The following is a 15,936-nucleotide window of genomic DNA, read 5'->3' as shown; positions in this document are numbered from 1 at the left end:
ACGCTCCCCGCGCCGCCATCTTGGTTGTGGGCAGGTGCAGCAAGGCGCCCCCGGGCGGCCCGAGGCGGGGGCCCGGGAGCCCCGGCCAGGGCCCCATGGCAAACGGGGTACGGGGCAGCAGCTGGGGCGAAGACAGGGGAAGGAAAACGCTTACACAGGGTGGCAGCCGTGAGCACGCCCAAGCCTTGGTGGTACAGAAGTGTCTTTGTGAGGCCCGGCAACATGGTGGCGCCTTGCGGAGTCACCTTGAAAAACACTTAAGTGGAATTCTCCTCCCTGCCAAGTACAAGAGGCACGTTCCCTGATGAAAATAGCGCATTTTCAAGTGTTTGGGTAAAGCTGCCCTGTTCTTTGGGGTGATTCTCCCGAGATTTGTCAGGTGGAAGCACCGCCTGGGGGATGTTCCCCAAGCTGCTGTCTCTGCAGAAGCCGGGACCTGTATGCAGAGTCTCCTGACTCCCTTTCCTCTTCTGCCCTTAGCCTCCCGGCTCCACCCAGCGCATGACAAGCTGCTGCATATTTTTTTTTTCTAGCAATCTGGAGGACTGCTGTACATTAGGGTGGCCTCGGGCTCTTTAGAGAAGAGCCAGGCCGCGGGGCAGGACTGCAGCTTTTGCCCTGCTCGTTGGCTGCAGCCCCCCGGTCAGGTGAGCTGCTTGTTGATTTACTTGGTTCTGACAACGACAGTAGGCGCTTCCTGGAGCGGTTTTGGAGGAGCAATTCTGTGCTGCCAGGTGCTTCTCCTTCACAGAAGTCTTAAAGCAGCAAGGCATAGTTATTCTCCAACTCATGCTCTTCAGTAATGTGTTGCTAAATACCAAACAAATGAGCCTGATCCTGCCTTTGGCGGTACCAGGAAAAATCCGGAGTAATGCCAGCTGGTTAGAGAACATCACTCCACACTCACTCTAGTGTCATTAAGAGCAGCGTCTGTTTCCATTGTTTATTTCCATTTAAATGTATATACACTCCTCCTTTGACGTTATATGAATGGACTTTATTGTAGGGGTATTCACTATCTTTGAATTCTTCTGCTTTCGACTGTTCTTTGCTGTGCTTAGCCATACATTAACTGAAACTAATCAACTATGCTACATTATCCGTCCACTGATTTATTGTTTTACCTTAGTTTGGGAAACAGTTTGAAAATCCCCCAAGAAACCTCCTGTTTCTAGGATGGGTTTCAACTTGTGTGACCCCACTTTATAAAGGACATGATGAAAATGCAGCTCCTTCTGGAACAGGTGTGGGGTAGAAATTGCATTACATCACAGTGAAATGGAAGAAGGGAATTTTTGAGGAAAATAAAGCAGCACATGTAAAGCCCCTAGAAATGATCAGTCATTAAAGCTAAGAGAAACAATTGCAGTTACCTTTTCTGACCTAACTTTCATTGATTCTTGACTGAACTAGAACAGAACTTCCCAAACTAATTTATGTTATGAGAGCATATGAGGTTCTACCAGCTTTTTCCACAGGTGGTTCATGGCACCCTATTTGTCAGCAGAATTTAAGGATTTATTTATTTTCCCTCAGTCTGCTTTGTAGTTTCCTTGACTTGCTTGGAAACCTCCCATGAGAAATTTTGAGAGTTCTCAGATGTCATCAGTTCAGACAATTTGTGAATCCTTACAAATCCTATGATTTGTAAATCATAGGTTTCAGAACAACAACAGACAGGACCTCTGGTTTTTTTTCTATACTACAAATACTTTGCAGTTGACCATCAACCTGGCTGATGTCAGGCAGTCTGTCTGTCCTGGGGGTAATGAAGGGAGGAAAAAACTACATTGGGATTTGAAGGAAAGGTCTGACAAAATGTGAGTTAAAATGCCATTAAGATTCTCTTACAACTACTTAGACTTCTCCCTTTTAGCATGTTTTGCTGCAATTTGATATTTCACTTTCTCACCTTACTCTAATCCAAAATGATATGAGGGCAGTTCCTTTTTTTTTTTTTTTTTTTTTCTCTCCACTGTGTACACTAATGGAAGCTGGCCAGTATTGTAGTACTGGTTATAGATACTGTAACAAATATGGCATCTAATAGCTCCCCAATTTAAAGTTAAATTCAAAGCATTTTAACCTAAAGCTCAACAAAAACTCCACAGGGATTCCCTATACACACACACAAAACACACCCTTTACAGAGGGTCTAGGCGGAAGGGAGCAACAGCACAGGAAATTGTTCTGTGAGAGCACTTTGACTTGTCAGTCACAGGCTGCTGCAAACCAGGGAGGTTAACACACCATCTAATTATTTGATGGGATTCATATTCTGTCACAAGCATGATGAATAATGCAAGTGTGTTGAATCAAGCCAGAGGAAAATTGTTCCTTCTCCAGCTTATTATTAACTCCTTGTTGTATAATGTACTTGAAATAACTTTGTTCTGTGGCATTTTAATATGTGGGTGGATGATATTTGTATGTGAGTAATTCTAACTGTTACACGTGCTCCTTTTTCATATTTTAATTGAAATTAGAGAACAAAAAAGTATATTTTCCACCTGTTTTTTTCCCCATTTAATGCAGTCATGTTTCCTGCAATGGGCATTCTGCAGTTTTTTCTACTCTAGCTTTGAAAAGCTCCAGCAATGGAGCTTAATCTGAAGAAAGGAGCTCATTAGTGGGATGTGTTTCTTGATATTCTGGTTTTATTTCTTATTTTTTTTAGTTAATCATATCACATGTTCATATATGTCCCTGACACTGTTCAAAATATTTTCTCTTCCTTGTTAAATGTAGATGTCTGCTTTTTTTTCTTACTAAACTAAACTGCATTTTAGTTGTAATTTATCTTCAGTCCTCTACAGAGGATTTAGAATAAGTGTATAGAGATTTAGAATAAGTCCATTTTGAGAATGGTCTTTTTTGTCTTTTTTTTTTTTTTTTTTTTTAATAGCAATGCGTGTTCAATCTCAAAGCTGTACAGAAATTTAATGAATTTCTGTACAGCTTTGAGATTGAACACGTACTGTACACCCCTTTGAAAGCACACACCGCTCCCAGAATTTCTGCTCCAGCCAAAGGAGATTACAACTTTCAAAGTCCAATTTTGCGGCAACTTCGGAGGACTGCTGCTTTTCAGGACAACGAGCAAGACTGGGGTCCTGGAGCCCTCTGCTGGGTGTGCTATAGAAGGCAGATAACTGAAAGCTTAAGTCATTAAACTCTGGAAATGCTATTGCCATGCTCCCATATTTCTTTCGCAGTTGATTACAAATGTGCTTAATTTGAAATCCACAAGATGTTTCTTTCTGTTGCTTCTGGGAAAACGCACATTACAGTTTTAGAGTCTTACAGGTAAATTAATTTGCATCTTGAGGTTACAATTAGATTTATTAGAGACTTTTTGTCTTTACTCTTCTTTGGTAACAGGAAGGTTCTATGTGAATATTTCCTTGGTTCTTTTTGTTATTCTTTGCCTCCTCTTATTTAGTGCTACATGTACATCTTATCACAGCTCAAAAGTCTTGTAGTCAAATAACAGACAATTCTGAGGTTGTCTGTGGTAAACGAATCTGTTTTGAACCTGTATTGTGATTTATTTAGCTTTTTAGTGTTCACAGGTATAAAAGCTTTTTTTGTGTGTGTGTGACAGAAAAATGAGCACTTTATCTAAAAATAAATAGCAAAGTACGTGAATAATAAGTAAATGAATAGTTTGTCTGTCCTCTTTCTGTCAGGGAACTCACTATGCTTTACATTCATGTCTTATAATTTTATATACAGTAGGCTGGAGCCTACTGAAAGATGACATGTAAGATGACATGTATTTCCAAAAGTCTCAGTATGAGTCTGTGGAAGAACCAGAAAAAGGAATCCAGAATTTGTGTTCCCTGACTCATCCTACAGTTAGAAGTATGCTACTTAAGAGCATTTTTGAGAATGTGAAATAAACAAAGTAATTGGGGAACAAAGGGTTTTTTCATTCTCTGATTACAACATGTTGAGCAAATCTAATCTATCAGGGACCAGGGTGTCTTGAGCTGCTCATTCGATTTGGCCAACTGTAAAGGAGCAGTAAGAAGATGATGCTGAAGAGCCTCGAGGAGGCTTTTGTTCTGCAAAAGGCCCTTGATGCTGTTACATAGGATGATGATGTACTTAAGCTAGTGGAAAAAGTAATTCTGAAGTTGGTGGTAGTTATAGCAAAAAGAACTTCCCAGCCAATAATGTCAGATGATCCCACAGCTAGGAGGAGTTTTTAGACTGCAGAATATTTGGACATGGTGTCCTGGGTGCAGGTCTTGTAAATGCTGCGTGCTCTACATTGGACAGCTTTTCTGAGTTTCTTGTAGGTGTAGCTAGTTAGAGTTCAGTAATACGCTGAGTCTTAGTCATTGCATATGACTCTCACAATGCACACTTTTCATTTTATTTTTTGACAAGTGTGATACAAGTCTTTCTCAGTACTCTTTCTAGCCTTGGACAACAGTCTGCTACCAATGGATGTTGTGTTGTTCTGAAGCAACTCATGTTTGCAGCATCAAGACTGTTGTGATTTCTTGCATGTTGCCTGTGAATGCAGACCCTACTGTCAAAAAGAACTTCCTGACCCTAGAATACATCTTCTCAGCCATGTGCCAATGTAGATATTGAACAGTTTGCCAGGCCAAGGTCAAACTGTCTTAAATTCAATTTATTGGAAGCTTGTTAGTTTGTCATGTATATTACAGATAAAATATTTACAGGATCTGCTCTTTTATTACATTCATATGTGAAAATAATTTTTGTCTTCTATTTTTTGTATCAGCTACCTCAGCCAGAATTCAAGTGTGAAGGCTTTCCCTAATTTAGAGGAATTTTAAGAACTGGAAAATTATGCTACATATCTAGCTATATTTGAACATGTCTCTGAATTTGCATAATAAATGCCTGACTTTTGCAGTTGGCAGAACTAAAATATGGAGAAGATCAGAACATAATTTAAGCACTCTGTCTTATTGCTATCTTTAATTTCTTTTGTTCCGATGTATTTCTTTTCTTTGGATGTAATGGGAAAAATCTAACTACTTCTGTGCTGGAAGGAGCTCAGGACACTTGGGTTCTGATCATCACCTCCCTCTGTCTTTAGGTATTAATGTCACTTCACAGATGAACAAAGTAAGGCAAGCAGCATTTGACCTTTTTTCTTACAACACTTTGAGACCTGCTACTAAAAAGTGTATTAAAAAGCTACACACTTCTTATATAATTATGTAGCTTTCCTTTAACATATCCAATGGTTTCATTTCAGGAAGACTGAAAAGAGGAAACATACTCAGCTGGGATAATGTACCTGCCTGCAGAGCATCCTGATTAAATTATACACCATAAAATTATACCTGAGTAAATCATGTACTAAAAAAAAAAAAAAAAAGAAAGAAAAAAAAAAAGAAAGAAAGAAAGAAAGATGCTGCTTTCAGGAGTTCCCTAAAGAGCTCCAGGCAATTTGTGTCTTTTGGACTCTGATGGCTGTTATTTCTGAAATCTGGAAACTACTCCCTGGATGTGCATCCTGTTCCTTTTGATGCCCTGGTCTTGGGGTGTTCTGCTTTTTAGATTTGACTGGCACACAAAGAAGAGGAGAAAGGGGTTTGAAAAATTAGGGTTAGGAGACAATTCCATTCTGTGCAGCAGTGAACAGAAGTTGCAGTATCTGAGAACAGACGGCTTTTGAAGAAATGCTTACTAATTTCAATCAGATATCCATAGGTACATATTAGTAAAATCACTGTAACAAGTGCACAGTGGAGGATGACTGTTGTTAAATAAAACTTGCCATCTTCTAGTTTGGTCTGCCTGCACAGAAATTATCCTCTTCATCTAGCACGGCCTGGTTAACCAGAGGATAAGTTTACTACTCCCTTTTTTATTTTACAGCACTACTGGTTGCTTCCCCTGGAGTCAGTTAATCCTGCAGTTTGTGAGAGAAGTGCACTCGTTTCCTTGCGGTAGCCCAGTTATTCTGCTTGTTGTCCAAGAGCGAGTCCTTGACCCTGCTTTCTGGGCAGCGGGGGACCGGCGGCGGCCCCACGCACGGCCGCGGGGTGCTGAGTGGGAGCACTGCGGCAGCTGAGCGCTAGGTGCCACTCTGAGGCCGCAGTAGGAGCTTCGCAAGTTTTGCAGCATGCCGGTGCAGGAGGCTGGGAGCGGCAGCTCCCGGAGAGCCCCGGGTGGGAGGGAGACGGGCCGCGCTCCTTGCATACCCCTCCAGTGACGCCGACAGAGCAAACAGCGAAAAGGTGAACCAGGGGCCACCGGTAGTGGAGTCAGCCCCCATGTGAGTCAGGGCCAGCAGCAGGTGCTTCAAATGAGAACTAAACTCCAGAGTTAGCAAATAATCTCCCAGCTTCAGTGGCTTTGTGCACAGGTGTCCTCACTTCTGACCTATTAGCCACATGGGCTCAGGAGGAAGAGCAAGGTGAAAGGGCAGTTACAGCTCACTGGATGGGATTTCATGAGAGTTTGAGGATGATCTGAAGACTTGTGGCTCTTACAGCATTTCTGCTGGTACAGTTGCTCTGCAGGTAGGTCTATAGAAGTCTGTGATCAATAGAAACGTGGTTAACAACCCCACCGGCTTCACCATTCCCATACATGTCCTGAACGTTGCAGCGTTGTACCGAGAACCAGACGTCAAAGCTGCCTATAATCTGACTAAACTAACGATGGGCATGAGTCACAAAGCTCAGCATGGGTTTTGTGCAGTTCAGAAAATGCAGGAGTAGCTGAATAAAGGTTTGGCTTGTTGTCAAGATAAAGGCTAGTTGTGGAGTTTGGACTCAGATCAAGGCTGAAATGCAAACTGGAGTTTTGATGGGGCAGCATCTTTTCTGGGAAATGAGTTGGCTTTACTAAGCAGTTTGAAAGTGAACACTTTCTGTGAATGACCCAGACTATGCATCTTTTAAAAACCACTCTGTTCGTACAATGTAATGTTAACAACATGAACAAGTTGCTTCAAAGTACTGAAGAAGCTTCCTGAATACGGGTACTGAAATCTCCTTTTGTATGGAAGGATTTGCCACTGCAACATCAGAGTTTTGAGTTAACTGTGTGGTTTGTAGTCCTCCACCTTGAAGATGAATACATGTCGTTCTGGAGGAAATGGGAAGGGATAAATCCTGGTAAAAATCCTAGTAATTGATGCATTTTATTTCTCTTCAATTACTTGGTATTCCTACATAATCAGGAATAGTGTGCACTGCATTGCTAAGTGAGTTATGTTGGTCTCAAGTAGCAGGCTTATAGAAAAAATAAGATCTTCACTGCTATTAGCAACAGGCTTTTTTTTAGGCAGGAATGGTAGAGGTACATTCCACGGCTCAGTTTTTTGGAGTGCTAACTTCTTGGGGACAGTAGAATTGCTCTGGTGGCCTGTAGTCTTGTGCAACCTTCCCATGTGAACTGTGATTGGATCCAACCTTGTTATGGTAGCGGTATGTGTGGGAAATTTGACCCTAACAGAGTTAAGTACTCAAAAAGAATTGTTCTTGTCAAAGTGCAAGTGTAATGCCTTGTCTGGCTGTTTTACTCCCTGTACCAATTGGTCTGTACAAAGAATATCTGTTACAGTAAATACCTGTTTGAGTTAAATGGTAGAGGACTGTATTTTTGGTGCTGAAGTTCCCGTGTTTGGTCCTTGCTGACCAGTTTAAACATCTGTTACGTGGGGGTCATAAACCTTACTAGTGAAATCTAGCCAGCATGAGCTAGAAATTTTGTGGCACTTCAGGATCTTGGCAAAATGGCTTCTACTAATAAGTAACAAAAAAAAATACTCTCTCTCCCACCACCACCTACCCTCTGGAAAAATTAACTTATAGCAGAGTGGTTGTTCAGTAATGTATAGAAGGCTCATATGTATTTTTCTTTGTATCTATGAATATGTGAAAGTGTCATATAGTTGTCTAACCCCACAAAGTAATCCATCTGGGGTCCTCTAGGTGTGTGAACTAAGCCTGTGTACTTATCTAAGACAGGATGTTGGGGCAGTTTCTGTTTTCCCTAACTTGAATTTAAATGCAGAAGTGACTACTTTGAAGTAGAGCATTCTCGGATATTAAGGAAGGGGTTTGGTCCTTTGTATTTAAATTACTCTGCTATTGCGCACACACTCTTTTATCCATGGAGCCACCCAAGGCCTAACCTGGAATTTCAAGGTTTTCTGTCGGCAACATCCATCTTCTGTGTCCCTCCTCATATTAGCATTGATCTACGGGGGAAATAGAGAACATGGCTGTGTTATTATATACCCGGCTGCAATTTCTGTTCTAGTGATTGAGTGTACATACAGAATTTTTGAAACATGGCCATTCTAACTTATTTTGTCTTCCTGTCAATAGCGTGGCACTTGTCCAAATTATGGATCGATATCAGCTGATCTTTTTATGTTAAACTGTAATGAAGTTGCCTTTCTTATTGGAGATGTGATGTTGCTTCAGGCAATGCTTTTAACTGAGAACTTTTGGAATGGAAATGGGGGAGCGGGGAAAGAGAATTGGAGGAAGGACATGGGGAGGAATGAGCAAAAGCCAGTGGGGAGAAAAGCAGCAGAAAAAGAAAGAGGTAGGAACAGAAGAGGACTGTGTTATGAAGAGAGCTGGATTGTTCAGACTTGTACTAGCATGTGTAAGAACTGTTAGCTTCTAATGTGTTGTTCAAAGTACTGTGAAAAAGCCAGTGGTGGACACTGGGAGTGAAAGCCTGGCTCTCTTGAAATTCCAGGCAATGTTACCTTTAAATTCCATTTGTGGTTGCCGCATTCTGTTTCACAGAGTTTGTGGAATCAAACAATTTAAAGAACAGAGACAAAATGAGATGGGGCAAGGAGCAGGGAATGAGAGATGTAAAATGGGATATTAGATAAGCCATTCTTTTTCTTGCAGGGAAGCAGTACAGGATCATCTCTGCAGTGACTTCTCTGGGACTTTATCTAGCTCTGAAGAGTTTAAGGATATCAGTGTTGTGCACTAGCTGTAGCGCAGAGTACGTGTCTACCTATCGTTTCATAGTGCTGCCCCCACTTTTACTTGAATCTTATTTCACTTAGACAAAATGTAGAGGGGAACTTGTGTAATCCCATTTATAGGGTAAAAGGTGTGTGGAAGAAAGAGATGGTGTGTCAGGCTTTTTTAGCTGTGGGAGACTATATTAATGTTATTTTGTAGAGAAAAACAAGAAGGAGAACGTGGTGGGTTTGGAACTGATAGTCAGTGGCTGAAGTTAAGACACTTTACTTTCTAGGAGCAAAGTGATGCTGATATATCGGTGGGGTTTTTTGTGAGCCATTTAAGAATAAGTTATTTCTTTGTCGCCTCTCCCACAACTGTCTCTGAGCCATTCTCTGTTACATCTCAGTTTTGGTTGCTATGGATATGTGCAAGCTGGAGAACCCAGAAATGCTTCAGAGTCCAAGTAGGTCTCATTTGTGTCTTTCTCCCATATGGGAAGGGAGGGGTGAAGCCTGAGCATATACCAGTTCCCCCTAGTTTCTCTGCAGAGGCAGGTAGGCACGCCAGTAGGGTGGGAGCTGTGGGACACACCAGCCTGATCCCGGAGCAGGCTGACAGCAGGATGGGGAGCCTAGGAGGCATTGCAGCAGGGACCCCTTGCTCAGAGTAAATGCAACCAATCTTGCATTCTAGTTCTCCTCTCCAGAGTATATAGAGTTCCCTGGAGGTATTCTTCCACTGGATCTCCCTTGGTCTGCAGTCCCAACCAGCAGAGCTTTACTTCTACATAATTGTATGTAAGAAATTGTTAGTTTCTTAGGCAGTTTCTACCTTTTCTTCCTCTTATCTTAAACTTTTTCAGTCTTACAGAGCAAGGTAGGAAGGGTCTTCTCTAATACTTTTTCATTATCTCACCCTCCTCAGTTAGAAAAATATTTCACTGCTGTTTTGTCTTGGCACTTCCACAAATTGGTGAACTATATGAAAACACTATTAGAAAAAACAATCTCAACCATCTTACTTACTCCACAGTGCATAGATGTGGACAGAGTTTGCAATAAAAAGTGAGGGAATCTTTGCATGAAAATAATTCTCAAACTGGAGTTATCCAAGAGCTTTGCTTAATGAGGGGTATTTTGTAGGGCGTGTAAACTTTTTGCTCTTATGAGGCACTCACATTCAGCCTGTTCTTTGTTCTCTTCCTCTTTTTTTTCACATTATGCTTTACCATCATTTCTCCTTTCTTTCTTCCTTCCTTCGCCATTTTTTTTTTTTTTTTTTTGCCACCTCCACCAGACTATACCAGTTTATATCTCTTTCCGATTCAGGAAGCTGTGTGTGTACATCTTTCTAAATGTTATTATTACTCTTAGTTACTTTATAGGAGCATCTGGAATGACCTATACAAACAGAGTATTGGATTTGAGAAGCATATGACAAGATCTTCATAAGAATTGAAGATGATTGGGTAGGGCTGATTAAAAAAAACTGAGATAAGTAAGGGAAATTGAGGAATAAAGCAAATGGTTTGTTTACTGTTGGAGAACTGTAGGTGAGTTTGGAATTGAATTTGTATTGCACAGTCTTATATAGATACCTTTTAATTCCAAGGATGTGTCTTTCCTTGTCAGAGCCTAAAGCAAAGAATACCTAAGTAAGACCTCTCCATTTCAGGATAATGCTAGAGTGAACAAAGAAAAAGTTAAGACTGTGTGACTGTGTTAGTCAAGGTGCTTTCGAAGTTTCAGTTAGTCTCTGGTATTCAAATCAGTTTTAGTCTATTACACTACTGGGTCCCTATGATTTAATTAGTGAATTTGTACACTTTTTTTTTCTTTTTTTTTTTTTAAATCTCTAAATGCTGACGATTGGCTAGCTATAACTTTGGGGTCAACTTTACAGTAGTTCCATGCCTCCAAGCCTATAATAGCTAAATATCTCAAGAAACTTTCCTGGTTTTTAGGGCCTTTGTAAGTGAGGTCAGTGTTATTCTAGCTCTGCAGATGAAGAACTGAGGCACAAGGGCAATAATGAAATTTGTGGAGTGGTACAACAAAATTATGGTATATCTGGATGGGAAATGCTTTTCTTGTTCTATGGAAAAACAACTAGATTCTGAGAAATTGTTCCTCCTTGAGGAAGGATGAGAAATTAAAATTGTGAGAAGTTTTTATGAACTACAATGAGAGAAAACCTCAAGCACTGGAGAGAATTTAAGATTTTGATTAACTTAAACTGTCAAATGGAAATTAAGAACTTATTCCCAATAATAAGTTTTCAAAAATAATTTTCAATTTAAATTAAAAACATTTTTTCATCAAATATTTTGTGTAGTTTGTCAAAAGTGGTTGCTCTCTGCAAAAAGTTTTGTTGTGCTGAATCTACATTTTTAGTCTGAAAAACATGTCAAAAAATCCAAGTAGCTATAGTTCCTGGCAAAGAAGGCATGGGGAAGCCACAGCTTTTGCAGGTAGGTCTTTTGCAACCTATATTACTGCTTTAATCACTTTAGTAATGTAGGGGGGAAAAAAAATAAGACTTGTATTTGGCTTCTCAAAGAGTCTGATAATCTGTTGGTGTAAATCAGCATAGCTGCGCTGAGGTCAGTGAGCTCTGGCTGACAATCTGCTCCTAAGTGTGCCACCAAGCTGCATTTTTTTTTTTTAAACAAGAAAAGCACAGAAATTATGTGTAAATTAATAGATTTTACTGAGAGGAGACAGTGTTTTCCTCAAGCCTGGGAAGGAGGAAGAGGAAAGAAGCAAAGCTGAAAGTCATGCAAAAAACCCCCAAACCTCCCTCCCAAACTCAACAAAGAAGTGACTTGCCCTTGCCACTAAAATCTTGTTTTAGGAGACCCAACATCAGTCATGAAGCAGATGCTGGCAATGTTCCTGCTCAGCAGGAGACTATAAACATATGTCCCAAGTCCCACACTTTATGTGACTATTTACACAAGCGCAAAGTAAATGGAAGTGGTTATCCCTGTTAACTGGTACTCATTGGTACACAGGCTCCGCTTGTTTTGCTTCGGTGTCAGGGGCATCAGGGTAGGAGCAAGTAAAGCTTAGAAAATTCAGCCCAAGGAAAACCAGGCAGATTATTGGATGTTGAAGTAGAATATTTCCAATAACTGATCTGTTGGTTTGCTTGCAGCACCAAAAAATTGGAGGATATGGAGCAAGTGGGAGGATAATTCTTTTAGTTTAAAACAGTAATTTTTTTCTTAGGCCTGAAATGTTTACATTTAGTGTGGTTGGGTTTTTTATTAAAAAATAAACAAAAAGAAAAATTGAACTAAATTTTAAGAAAGCATTACAGATTTGAGTTAAAAGGGGTATACATTTAATAATCAGTATATCAAACTGCATGATTTGGATTTTCAGAAGATTAGTCTATGCTGAAATAGACAATTCTGAAAGAAATTTGCAGTCAATGTAAATCTGCATTTTCAGTGCTTGCTCAATCATTGTGTCTTAAACAAACAAATCTTATTTTTACATCTTCTATGTTCTTATTTCTGAACTGTTCCATATACAGAATACTTGTCAGCTTGGACTGTTATGCACAGACTGTTGAATAAAGACAGATTATGAAACTGGAAAGGGATAAACTCAATTGTAGTCTAACTTTACCAATAGCAAGAAAGTTACACCACCAATGAATTTGCCCCACTACTTTGGAAATTAGAAGTCAGACTTAATAGCAGGTGTAAAAAGAAGAGGGGCAGTCATGACTGTGGAAACATTAGGTGGGAGAATTGTGTGCAGTACAAGGGAATAAAAATAATAGAATTGTAGTTCAGGGTCTTGTCCATCTTCTATTAGCAAACAGGTTACCATAACTGGTTTAAACATATTCTGGGCAAAATTAAATTGATTCCAGTGGATTTATACCAGGTATTAATTTAGTCTTCGGTTTTCATAGTTTTCAAATGCAGAAGACTATTAGCTTGTATACTGTGGCCTGCTGCATACCACATGCTGCAGAATTTCACCCAGTTATTCAGGATTAAACCTAGTAACTGGTATGTTTTGAAGAAAGGCATCTTTCTGTGGTGAAAGGTCTCAAGAGCTGGAGGAAGAGCTGTTGAAAGTTTGGAGTGATCTGTTGTTCTTTTTCTTAGACAAGGCTGAGACTTTGGTTCTGTTCTAATTCTGTGGCAGTCAAACTTCCTCTCTGTGCCTTAATTTCCTTGCGTATAGCTTGGAGATAGCATATTTAACGTCATGTGGAAATAAAATCCACAGCAGAAGACTGATAAATGTAAAATGTCACTCTGTGATTGTAGCTGGCTCTCTCCTCTATCCTTTTTGTTCTGCGTTTCTCATTTTGCTTTTCCCATCCATAGATCTCTGATATTTTCACTGAATGCAGTAAGTTATGTGCTGACTTTCTACTGTCTGATTGTATTTACTAATTTTTTACATATATTTTCTTAAAAATATAAATTAAAGCCATTTTAGAGAAAATTGCGTGCATAAAAATAGAGAAAATACCAAGTTAACCCTTCATCTGTTCGTAATATAGCACTTAAAGAACATGATTTATTGCTGTTATTTACATAGCTATGTAATGAGACGGGAGGTTCACAATCGTTTTTGTTCCATGTTACATTTCAACTTTCTTTTAGTAACTTCTGTAGCAAATCTGTCTGCTGAGAATCTTACAGCTGTGTCATTTCAACTTTTGGGATAGTTGTGGCAATGCTGAAGTTAGAATTCGGATCTTGTGTTTTGAAACACGTGGTTTCAAGTGCCAGAGACAGTGGTGTAAAGGGCTTGAGTTATGTTTCTACCCAGGAGAGACTGGCCTGCAGCCCAGGGACTTGGTTCTGGATTGTCTTCTGTTTCAAGTTGAACATTTGTAGCTCTCAGTGCCAGTATAAAAGACAACTGACTGATGTTTTCCTTGTTGATAAGTTTTAGGGACAGGGGCTGACAGCTGGAGGCTCTGTAAAGAAAGGACCCATGGGATATAGGCACTTCATTAGAGTTCAATGTTATAATGACAGGTACCTTAGAAGTGAGATCTAAAGATCAGATTATACAGCAAATGGAAGCCTCAGTTTCCAAGTGTGATTTGCTGTCAGTAATGGTGTCACGGGCATAAATGTCTTGAGCAATATATACATCACTGACAGGCAAGGCTCGGGAAGAGGGTGCAACCTCTCTGCTTCTTATCTTGGTCTGGTATTTTATTAGATGCTAGGATCAGTTTAGTCCCTATTGTTTCCACAGACAATATGAGGCTCTTGCCTGCAGACCGCTTTATGAAGGGTTGGCCCCTCAGGCCCTACCAACAAGGGCTCTGCAGTTGCTCTTGCTCCCCTATTATTTGCCAAGTGAGAGATGCCATATGATCACGGTCATCTTTGCCTCTCTAGGTCTCGGAGATTGGTAATGGTTGCTGTTTTCCCCATACCTTCTTGGTGCTTTTCCTGTTCCCTCATCAGCTGATACTCCCAGTTCCCCCTCTCCTGTTCCTGATGGTTTGGAAGGCTTGGTCCTGCCTCTCCAGCGTTCCCCTTGCCTGGTGCTGCCCTGTTGCAGCCTTGGTCCCTTGGGGCCCGTGTGTCCTGCCTCCCCAGCGTTTGCCTTGCCTGGTGCAGCATTTAAGCAACACCTTAATAAAAAGCTTTTTTCCCTTATCTCCTCTCTGCTGCTGTGCCACTGGGCTGGGGATCGGGTTCCCATCTCTTTCACACGCACACCTGGTCATAAAACACTGCGTTTGTTTTTAACCTCAAACCAGGGAGCTTTAATTAAAGAGACAGTGACCTCTTTTATGAGTTTGCTCGCATAGGGTTTCAGGGCTATTGTCACATACAGCTCACATAACAGAGCACCATTGCACAAAGCTCCATTTACACATCCTTCCCCAGCTTTTTTCCTCTCCTCTTTTTGTTTTCCAACTGCAGAAGGAGGTTGTTTTCTTGTTTACCCCTAGGCAAAGTTGTCTCTCATGTTAGTAGCCTATGGCTAACAGTCTCTTTGAAGAGAATCTACCTTTCTTACTAACAACACATACATGTCATTAGACTTAGAGAAATGTTATTCTTTAATCTATGCAGGAAATCATCTTCCTCTCCCTAAATATGCTGGATATGAATGACTAGCTGAAACAGATCTCATCCTCTGCTCCATTCTCCTTAGCTAGTTCTCATGCCTGTATGATGGAATTTGTTTGTTTCTTATGACAAATACTTCTCAGGATTCACTGTTGTATTTACTGGTATTTATTAAATTTCAGGTGCGATAAGTAGTCAATAGTGACAAATAGAATTTTTAATATATACTCAAGAATGATGTGCACAGGGACAGGCAGCAAAACTTGTCTACAGTTTTACACAGAATAGTTTACATGTAATTTACAGAGAAATTTTCACACAGACACGTTTTCCCATGCACATATACTCAAAGATACACAAACAAAAAGACACACAGGAACACGTAAGCAGACCAGAACTTATTTGAGGTATGCAGACTTCTGAAAAAGGCACTCATGCACAGAAGAGGCACAGTTGGGACACAGAGACAAGGAACCATATAATTGTGGAATACAGAAGCACACATGGAGGTTATGTACACAGAAGAAAAAAAGAAAATACATGCGGAAGAGTGTAGGTTCCCCCAGACACCGCCCTGTACGTAGACCTTCAGAAGCAGGTACAAGGATAAGTCTGCAGGAAAAAAATATATGTAGAAACTTATATATGCCTGGTAACTCTGTAAGTCATATATAAGTTATTGTGGACACACATAGCATATTCAGGTGCTGGAACTTTCACTGAATTGTGCAAGGTCTTGCTTTCAATGGCTTTGCTTTCAGTAAAAGCTCACTAATATAAAAAAAAAGAATTATGTGGTTTAGCTGCAAATATTGTAGATATGGAAACACATGCCCTTATATATACAGATATGTAGATATATATTGATGCAAATAGAGATATATTTATTTTTACTTAATATATTAATACAGATTCACCTAGACA

The sequence above is a fragment of the Tyto alba genome, unplaced genomic scaffold (genome assembly GCF_018691265.1).
Source record: "Tyto alba isolate M040663 unplaced genomic scaffold, T.alba_DEE_v4.0 Super-Scaffold_1, whole genome shotgun sequence".
In the NCBI taxonomy this organism is placed as follows: domain Eukaryota; kingdom Metazoa; phylum Chordata; class Aves; order Strigiformes; family Tytonidae; genus Tyto; species Tyto alba.
Note: the sequence above shows the minus strand (reverse complement) of the source record.